Source organism: Temnothorax longispinosus, unplaced genomic scaffold, assembly GCF_030848805.1.
Source record: "Temnothorax longispinosus isolate EJ_2023e unplaced genomic scaffold, Tlon_JGU_v1 HiC_scaffold_50, whole genome shotgun sequence".
In the NCBI taxonomy this organism is placed as follows: domain Eukaryota; kingdom Metazoa; phylum Arthropoda; class Insecta; order Hymenoptera; family Formicidae; genus Temnothorax; species Temnothorax longispinosus.
Window position 1 is genome coordinate 118,028 of NW_027270341.1, and position 10,710 is coordinate 128,737.

The window sequence follows — 10,710 nt, forward strand, 5'->3', positions numbered from 1 at the left end:
TTTCTTGAAAAATGACGGGTTATAATCGCAACCCGTCAGGGCATGAAAAGCCGGCAGCGCTGCGCTCAATTTAGGGCCTAACGTTTCATACAGTTTGCTAATGTTAATAAAGCGCTGATTATTACCGACTCCGGCTTCTATTAAAACTTTAACATTAGCGTTACTTAAGGCACTCATGTTAGAAAGCATTATTACGGCCACGTCAGTATCGGAGCATCTTATCGTGACATGTGCGTCGTAATCTATTTGGCAGACGTGGAAAACGATCTTCGTATCCGCTTCTTCATGCGCTGGACAGCTTAATAAAACATCGTGCGTCTTTTTTACGTGGCCATTATTGACTTTATATTTATAGCACTGATCATAATTTATAAAAACAGTTTTATCATCAAATGTGTAAATATTTACTAAAACTCTTTAAATTCAAAAACTTGTGAGATAGTATAATAACGTCTGCATGGACGCTCTGTGTTTAATGAGAAAAGTATAAATATTTGATACCGCAAGAGCTGAAATTTGGTAATACAATAGTTAACTGAATAAGTTAAACGAAAAAAAATATCCAGCTTTATATTTAGTGAGGGAAAAGTGTCCAGCTGATGCAGTCAAAGATACAACGCGCCCGAGCGCATACCGATGCACAGCGTCATTCACTGCATCAGCTGGGCACTTTTCCCCCACTAAATATAAAGCTGGATGTTTTTTTCGTTTAAGTTATTAACTTAACTATTAGTTTACAAAATTTCAGCTTTTGCGGTATCAGTTTACTCAGCGCATATTTTTCACTTCTTTACGTGAAAAGCTGGGGCATAATCCCCCACTCTACATTCAGCTGGATACGTTTTTTCATTTCTTTATAACATAATCAACATGTTAACAAAGTTTCAGCTTTTGCGGTATTAGTTTTTTTATATTATTATTTTACGTGTGTGGAAGGCTGCCGCAGCTACACCCCCCGGAACTGCGCAAGCTGGAGGTCCATTCACTTACTAGTGATACCAAATAGAGCTTAGGAAAAATTTTCAGCTTTTGTGAAATGACTAAACAATCGCTGGCTCCCGGACTATTATGTATTATTTTATGACTATTTATTTCAATAACGTTTCCCACACTATATTAATCTACGCGCTTATAATGCACTTATAATGCGCTTTTTTGAACAGATTTTGACCGCGCTATAAAACTGCATTTTTCCTGCGCTGGTCTTACGCGCTTATAAACTTTTTCTAGTAGATTTTGAAAGCGCTTTTAAAGCGGCAATATGCTTTTACAGCGCTAAAAAAGCGCTGAATTCCTGCACCCGCAGTAGCGCTTTCAAAACGCTTTTCAGGTGCTGTTGTGTCTACAGACGATTCCGAGTCTCGACATCGAACTCGCGAAACTCATGTTCGACCGTTAGACGCCGTGCCGTCGTAAGCGGTGAGATCCCGACGACGGGCAGAGGCGCCGTACGGCAAACCGGGCTCGTGCGACGACCGGCCCGCGAGGACCGGCCGCCTAGTAAGTGTGTCACATTGTTTTGAGCCTTTCGACTCACGAGACTCCTAGAGATATCATTGCCACTTTTGACTAGAGAGAGGATACGGCCTTAGAGGCGTTCAGGCATAATCCCACGGTGCTACATGTTGTCAAAGACGTGATCCTGACTAACTTTTTCTTATAACTTAATCGGCGGTCATTGCTTTTTTAACAGTTATGAATAAAAAAAGTTTGAGAAAACAAGTTTTATTTCAGTGCTAAGGGAAGTTTACTGATATATGTGTATAGACAGTGTACACATATGTAACCGGGGGTAGGTGGGGGTGGACCTCGGTTCGCGTGGAAAGTTGAAAACCTGAATCGTACAATGATAGACCTTGTTTTGCCTTATAAGCAGGCCGGGATGGGATGGGGTGAATCTTGCTTCAATCTAATTAAAGGTCTATCATTGTACGGTTTAGGTTTTCAATTTTCCACGCGAACCGAGGTCCACCCCTATCCACCCCTGCTTGCGAGGGAGAGGCGGTAGCCTCTTCCCCGCCTACATGTGTACTATCTATGGCCTATGCACACACATCAGCAAATTACTTTTTTTAGCCCTGACACAAACTTGTAAATTTCTCAAACTTGTTTTGTTTATAACTTTTAAATAAGCAATAACCGCCGATTAAGTTATAAGAAAAAGTTACTCAGGATCACGTCCTTGACGACATATGTCAAGATCATTGAAATCGGTTGAAGTTGTCCTCTTTCTGTATAATTACCTAGTTACTAATTGTAAGTCTCTCAATGACAACGCTATGTACTCGGTAATAATCAGAGGAAGGCCGTTTTACCCGGTGGGGTCGTTTTATACATTTCTTTTATTTGCTTGGCGAATTTTTTTCTCTTGTAAAGATTTTTTGTTAGGTTTTATAGTACATTAGCTGTACTTTTTCTAATAGACTGGAAAATTTTATTTTTTACTTTATTTCTAACACAAAGCTTAGTTTGTTATGTATCGGATGATTTGTTATATAATTAGTATAATAATTCAATTTTTAATTAATTTTTGTATACTTGTTTATTGTATATAAAGAAAATATCTAATTAATCATATTGTTATTATTACATTTTAATAATATATCCTTAAATAAAGGTTGCTTTGATAAGTGCACTTTGCATTAGCTTAAAACACGATAAGTATTCAACAAATTAGAATAAAAATATTACTTGTAAATAAAGTCCTTTAGGTGATAAATTGCACGAGCTAGCGTTAGAACTGATAAGTATTGTGCATTTACATAAACACAGTCGAGTTTCTTTTAAAAACAGAAATTGTATCATGATATTGCGGTAAAAAACAATTTTATACTTACACTGTACTCATAGTACTTTAGTATTAGCGATTGTAAACATGCAACCTTTTTTTTGGTTTTATTATAATATGCTGCTATCGTCTACATTCACATTTGTGTTGATATTTCTAATAAATGTCAATCTTCAATTTTGTCAAGGTAACTATTTAAGTTTTCAGCTAAATTTAAATTAGGGTAAACCGGGGCGCGTTGTCGCACATTTTTTTCAATATTTTTTGTATTTTTTACATTCAGTATTTGAGAGTACTGTGATATGCCAAAATTTCGAGTGAACCCTCAGCTTCAATTGGACAGTATCGAATTTTGTGTGATTGTTACTCTACAGTTGTTACATAACAATAAATAACGACAGGTCGCTTGTAACAACGTGCCCCGTGACCGGGGCACGTTGTCACATCAAATGTAATTGCATGCAAAATGTTATCAAAACTGTATTCAACGTAAATATTAATATATTATAGTGCGCTGCAATGTAAAAAAGTAAAATCCTTTACAGAAACACTTATTTTATTTCAAAAAAGTACAAAAAGCACGAAGTTTTCGTCTTAATCTAGATACAAGAATTCCACTCAAATGCGCAACTTATTGATACACATTTTTTTTTATAATCATGTCGGTGATTAAACATAAAATATTTTTGCTCGTTATCGTCATCCGAAGATTCGCAATAGTTGGTTTTGCTCCAACGTACCCCGAAGGGATTTTTTTACTCCAAACAGCCTCATGGCCAACACGTTTGAGATATTCATAAGGTTAGGTATTGCACGCGGTAGGTAAAAGTACATACTTTAAGATAATATAAAGGTCTATTCTGAAAAAAACATAAGCTTTATGACCAGTACGTTGAATAAAATTTAACAATAAAATTTTACTTACGGTCGAAAAAAACTTTCAAGTTGATTTTACGTCAACACGGCTGGAGCAATCTCAACACTGTAAACACACCAAAGATGGGCATACACTAACACGTTTTGGGAATGACGGGTGCTGCCCTCTGGTTATTAGTTTTTTAAATAAAGCTGATATGACAACGTGCCCCGTGTGACAACGTGCCCCGGTCTACCCTACGTGCATTAATGTTTGAAAATAAGATGTATTCATTAAACATATTAAGAAATTCTGTTGTCGTTTTGGACATAAAAGTTTTAGAATAAAGTTATCATAAATATTTATTTGTCGATCATTTTGCCAGGGTATTTTTATATATAAAATAATGTATAAAATTAAAGTGTATAAAGGCTCTTTTGAATAAATTACATAAATAAAAAGAGGCAATAAGAGTCAGACGCGGTAATTGGTGCGCATTAATTTATATCTATTCTCAGTCAATACATATATTTAGTGGACGTTTCAACCCTTTTTTTGGGGTCATCTTCAGCGCAATATTAATAAGTTAAACGCGAATTACGTCAGTTGAGGCTTAACGCAGTCAGATAAAACAATAAATAAAAGGAATACACTGGTAGTCAATTAGTTGATGCGGTTTCTCATAATGCAGAAGTCCAGCAAGTGTGTGCTCCGACGCAAACCAAGCATCTTCGAAACCATACTCCCAGAATGGAAAACCAGGAAGGGAACGAGACATTGGTCGGTCGAGTCAAGTTCTTACAAGTAACACTTTCTAAGTGATACGCTGATACGCCGTATATACGCCGATTTTTTCATCTCTTAAGGTGTGATTCAGGAACAAGATGATAATTTATGCCCAAAAATTAGCTCAATATTGTTTAGACAACTTATACAAGGTGCTCTCTTTTTAATGATATAAAAAGGTATGATCAAGTATCTCGCAAACAACACATTTGCGAAAAGTTTTTAAACAAAAGTTGCCTGATTTCAATGGACACATAAGATGATGATTTTGCTTGACCTAGGGAGAGCTTCCGAAGATCACGATAAGATCGCCTTCAACTTTTTAAATAAAATAACAAGGTGTTTTTAATAGAAACTGATTTGTTTCATTATCGTGCAATAAAATATAATTTATATATTTATATATATTTTTGCAAGATATTTGATCATATCTTCCTATATCATTAAATGTATAAGTTGTCTAAACAATATTAAGTTAATTTTTTGGCATAAATTATCATCTTTTGGATTCTTGAATCACACCCCAAAAGATGAAAAAAATCGGCGTCTATTACTTGGGAAGTGTTACCTACTTGTTAGTGTTAATTCAAAGATACCTGTATAATCATATACGGAGTAACACACGTAGTAGATGGTATAAAATTGCAAGTAATATAAATTAAAATGTATAAGATGTAACTTACAAAGAAATAAAAAAAAATAAATACCGACAATATCGCACTGATTATAACAATTACATGCGATTTTTGCGATTGACTTGCGTATATACTTGCTGGACTTCTCTTATGAGAGACCGCATGAACTCATTGACTACCCGTATATTCGTTTTATTTATTATTTATTATCAAATTTGACTCATTAAACCTCGACTGATGTAATTCGCATTTAACTTATTAATATTGCGCTGAAAATGACCCAAAAAGGGTCGAAACGTTCGCTTTTATGTATTGGCTGAGAATATAAATTATTACGCACCAATTACCGCACCTAGTTTCTATTGCCTCTTTCTATTTATCTGATAATGTATAAAATTACACAGCCCCACAAAAAAAAATGAAATTTTTGTCCGGCGGACCGGACTAGTCAATTCTTACGTATTTTGGGTCGCTGAATCCGAATCCGAGGTCAGAATTCAAAAGTTGGTTCGTTTTTTTTTCTAATCTCAAAAAACATACTTTTTTAGTACATTTTGAGCTGTAATGAAAAAGCGCGAGCTAGCTTCGAAATTCTGACCGTGGATTCGGATTCAAAAGCTTGAATTACATAACAATTGACTAGATTTTTTAATAAAAAAATGGCAGATCCAATATGGCGGATCCAATATGGCGAATGTTCTTTCAAATTGATCCGATTTGCTTGAAACTTGGTACTCGGGAGTTTTTGTGATCGCTGAGTACGAATCTGATGTCAGTTTTCCAAAATTCAAAATGGCAGATCTAGTATACCCGATAAGTTTTTGAAAATTGACCAGATTCGCTTAAAATTTGTTACTCGAGGGTTTTTGGGGGCGCTGAGTACGAATCTGATGTCAGTTTTCTAAAATTCAAAATGGCAGATCCAGTATACCCGATGAGTTTTTGAAAATTGACCAGATTTGCCTAAAATTTGTTACTCGAGGGTTTTTGGAGTCGCTGAGTACGAATCTGATGTCAGTTTTCCAAAATTTAAAATGGCAGATCTAGTATACCCGATGAGTTTTTGAAAATTGACCAGATTTGCCTAAAATTTGTTACTCGAGGGTTTTTGGGGTCGCTGAGTACGAATCTGATGTCAGTTTTCCAAAATTCAAAATGGCAGATCCAGTATACCCAATGAGTTTTTGAAAATTGACCAGATTTGCCTAAAATTTGTTACTCGAGGGTTTTTGGAGTCGCTGAGTACGAATCTGATGTCAGTTTTCCAAAATTTAAAATGGCAGATCTAGTATACCCAATGAGTTTTTGAAAATTGACCAGATTTGCCTAAAATTTGTTACTCGAGGGTTTTTGGGGTCGCTGAGTACGAATCTGATGTCAGTTTTCCAAAATTCAAAATGGCAGATCCAGTATACCCGATGAGTTTTTGAAAATTGACCAGATTTGCCTAAAATTTGTTACTCGAGGGTTTTTGGAGTCGCTGAGTACGAATCTGATGTCAATTTTCCAAAATTCAAAATGGCAGATCCAGTATACCTGATGAGTTTTTAAAAATTGACCAGATTCACCTAAAATTTGTTACTTGAGGGTTTTCGGGGTCGCTGAATACGAATCTGACGTCAGATCATAACATAATCACACTGAAAATGCAGTTTTTCCCACATGACTCTGAGAAAGTACAAATCTTATATATATATATTTGACGTCCAAGACCACAATAGAGTCAAAGTATATCCATGACTTGATTTTTCTGCAACCAGGGTACCTCCACGTGGTGACGGTGGACAACGGATTTATTCCGGCGTTATAGATACGTATCTAACCCAGAAATTTCGCCTTTTTAGGGTTTTTAACCTAATACCTACGACTGGTCTGATTACGTCACTCACACACACACTGAACTTGACGCAGCTTCATCTGAATCACGCGTGACCCTTCCGCAGCCGGCGCCCAAACTGGGGCGCCGTAAAGCATCACGGCCTCCACGGTCGTGGCGTATAGTCGGCGAGCACGACCGCTCGCTCCTCCCAGGTTAGGCATCAGCCTTGCCAGGCTATTTGCACCTTTTGCCCTGGAAGTTAGGCAAGCAAAGTGCTCACCGAAACCCCAGGAGCCATCCAACCAGAGGCCCAGCACTTTCATGCTGGCCCCCACGGAGATACGGGTTCCTTCCACTTTTATATGGGCCACGGGCGGCTTCCCCGCAGACTTGTCGTAGAAAAACACATCCTGCGTCTTCTGGGCCACCCTAAGGCCCAACTTGCGCATCGTAGCCACCACTGCCTTCACTGCGACATTCGCCTTTTCTCGGTCCTCATTCCAAGTATCACCCTCGACTCCCAGGAATGTATCATCGGCAAAGCCATTTAGCCAACATCCCGGGAGGAAAGCGATCCGGAGGAGGTAGTCATACCCCAGGTTCCACAGAAGTGGACCAAGTACTGACCCCTGTGGAACCCCCCGCACGACCAACCCGACCCTTACTACACCATCGCGGTCGGTGTACAAGAGCCTCCTGTCCCGGAGGTAGTCAACAAGGGCATGACTGCCCTTAGATAAGGAGGGACGCCGTGGTGATTTAGCGCCCTCCTTATCACTGGCCACGGCAGAAAGTTAAAGGCGTTAGTTACATCAAAGCTAACGCCCAACACCACCCTGTCAGCCTCCATCGCGGCCTCCAGGAGGGCCCGAATGCGTAAGATCGCATCCACAGTCGATCTGCCCTCCCGGAAGCCATCCTGACCAGTCGCCGATACTGGGTTTCCGAGACCCTGCATTGTTAAAAGGTTGCCCTCTGCCATGACGGCGTCAAGTATCTAACCCAGGAATTTCGCCGGAATAAATCCGTTGCCTACCGTCACCACATGGAGGTACCCAGGTTGCAGAAGGATCAAGGTATGGATATACTTTGACTCTATTGTGGTCTTGGACGTCAAATATATATATAAGATTTGTACTTTCTTAGAGTCATGTGGGAAAAACTGCATTTTCAATGTGATTATGTTATGATCTGACGTCAGATTCGTATTCAGCGACCCCAAAAACCCTCGAGTAACAAATTTTAGGCAAATCTGGTCAATTTTCAAAAACTCATCGGGTATACTGGATCTGCCATTTTGAATTTTGGAAAACTGACATTAAATTTGTACTCAGTGACCACAAAAACCCCCGAGTACCAAGTTTCAAGCGAATCGGATCAATTTGAAGAAACATCCGCGATATTGGGTCCGCCATATTGGATCTGCCTTTTTTTTTATTAAAAAATTTAGTCAATTGTTATGTAATTCAAGCTGTTGAATCCAAATCCACGGTCAGAATTTTGAAGCTAGCTTGCGTTTTTTCATTACGGCTCAAAATGTACTAAAAAAGTATGTTTTTTGAAATTAGAAAAAAAAACGAACCAACTTTTGAATTCTGACCTCGGATTCGGATTCAGCGACCCAAAATACGTAAGAATTGACTAGTCCGGTCCGCCGGACAGAAATTTCATTTTTTTTGTGGGGTTGTTATTATTATGGTAATTATTTAGTATAGAGGAACCAGCCCCAATGACCTTGATCTTGACACATGTTGTCAAGAACATGATCCTGAGTAACTTTTCCTTATAACTTAATCGTTGGTCATTGTTTATTTGCAATTTTCAAATCGTTGGTCATTGCAATTTTCAAAAACTCATCGGGTATACTGGATCTGCCATTTTGAATTTTGGAAAACTGACATTAAATTCGTACTCAGCGACCACAAAAACCCCCGAGTACCAAGTTTCAAGCGAATCGGATCAATTTGAAGAAACATCCGCGATATTGGGTCCGTCATATTGGATCTGCCTTTTTTTTATTAAAAAATTTAGTCAATTGTTATGTAATTCAAGCTGTTGAATCCGAATCCACGGTCAGAATTTTGAAGCTAGCTTGCGTTTTTTCATTACGGCTCAAAATGTACTAAAAAAGTATGTTTTTTGAGATTAGAAAAAAAAAACGAACCAACTTTTGAATTCTGACCTCGGATTCGGATTCAGCGACCCAAAATACGTAAGAATTGACTAGTCCGGTCCGCCGGACAAAAATTTCATTTTTTTTTGTGGGGCTGTTATTATTATGGTAATTATTTAGTATAGAGGAACCAGCCCCAATGACCTTGATCTTGACACATGTTGCCAAGAACATGATCCTGAGTAACTTTTCCTTATAACTTAATCGTTGGTCATTGCTTATTCCCCGCAAGCAGGGGTGGGTAGGGGTGGACGTTGGTTTGAGTGAAAAGTTGAAAACCTCAACCGTACAATGATAGACTTCGTTTCGCCTTATAAGCAAGGGAGGGGAGGGGGCGAATCTCGCTTTGCGTGGAAAGTACAATGCTGTCCAGAGAACCATATATGCAAAGCAAGGTCCATCCCACCCCACCCTACTCCTGCTTACAGGGCGAAACAAGGTCTATCATTGTAAGGTTCAAGTTTTCAACTTTTCACGCGAACCAACGTCCACCCCCGCCTACATGTGTACTGTCTATACATACATCAGCAAATTACTTCCCTTAGTATCGACTAAAATTGTTATATTTCTCAAACTTTTTTTGTTAATAACTTTTTGACGAAGAATAAGCGACGGCTAAGTTATAAGAAAAAGTTACTTAAGGTTATGTCCTTGACAACATATGTCAAGGTCAAGGTCATTGGGGCTGGTTTCTTTATACTAAATAATTATCCTCAGTTTTTCCATCTAATATAACATTAAAAATTATATCTCAATAAAATTTAAAAATTGTAAAAAGATGTAATTCTCTAAAAAGGTTATTTTATATAAATGTGTATTTATTAATAAAATCTATTATTGTATTAGCACATTGGAGTTCAAAACCGACTTCAACAACACGGCATTCTCAACAGACATTTTCAACGCCAGAAGAATGCGCGCGGGAATGTCAGGATGATGAAATAACGAAATATTGTTATTATTACTTTGTCCTTGAATATTATACGACAAATAATTAGTATGTATTTATATACAACTGTGCGGTTACACACACACACACACACACACACACACACACACACACACACACACACACACACACACAAAAGCGCGTTTAAAAGTGTAACATTTATAAAATTATTTGTTTTTTAACCTTTTCTTTCTGTTTAGTGCCTGCAACTATTGCGATACACCAGTAAATGATTCGAGAATTACTTCATTGTGTCAATGCGTCATAAGTGATGGAATTGAAAAAACAATATTTTCTATTAATCGCATGGTTCCAGGCCCAAGTATTCAGGTATATATTATGAAATAACACAATTATAAAAGTCATCAATAATATAAAACTTCCTTCATTAAATATTAATTTTTGAATAACGTATACTGTCTTATTTTTTCTTAGTAATATTTTTTGCTAGTTTTTAGTATTTTTATTAAAAATGTATGATACAGAATAAGTGTAAATAATCATATTTTCCCACAAATGTCGGATTCTTGACTCAATTCTGAGGCAATTTTTCCTATACTAAAATTTTCTTCAGTATTAGTTTTCGAGTTACAAATAAAAATAGTTACCTTATTACGGGCCGTGCAGAAAGTATGCAAGAACGGAACTCACTATTACCCGGGTAGAATTTTGTCGAGGCGTGCCCCAAGTCTGTAAAGGGCCTA

General features: G+C 37.6%; 1 long non-coding RNA gene across 1 annotated transcript; it reads left to right on the top strand.

Moving 5' to 3' along the window:
- Positions 1-2,808: 2,808 nt before the first annotated feature.
- On the top strand, positions 2,809-10,393 carry LOC139824661 (uncharacterized). Its single transcript, XR_011735211.1, has 3 exons — positions 2,809-2,975; positions 9,904-10,054; positions 10,207-10,393. It is a non-coding gene; the product is annotated as an uncharacterized lncRNA (long non-coding RNA).
- The last annotated feature ends 317 nt before the right edge of the window (positions 10,394-10,710 follow it).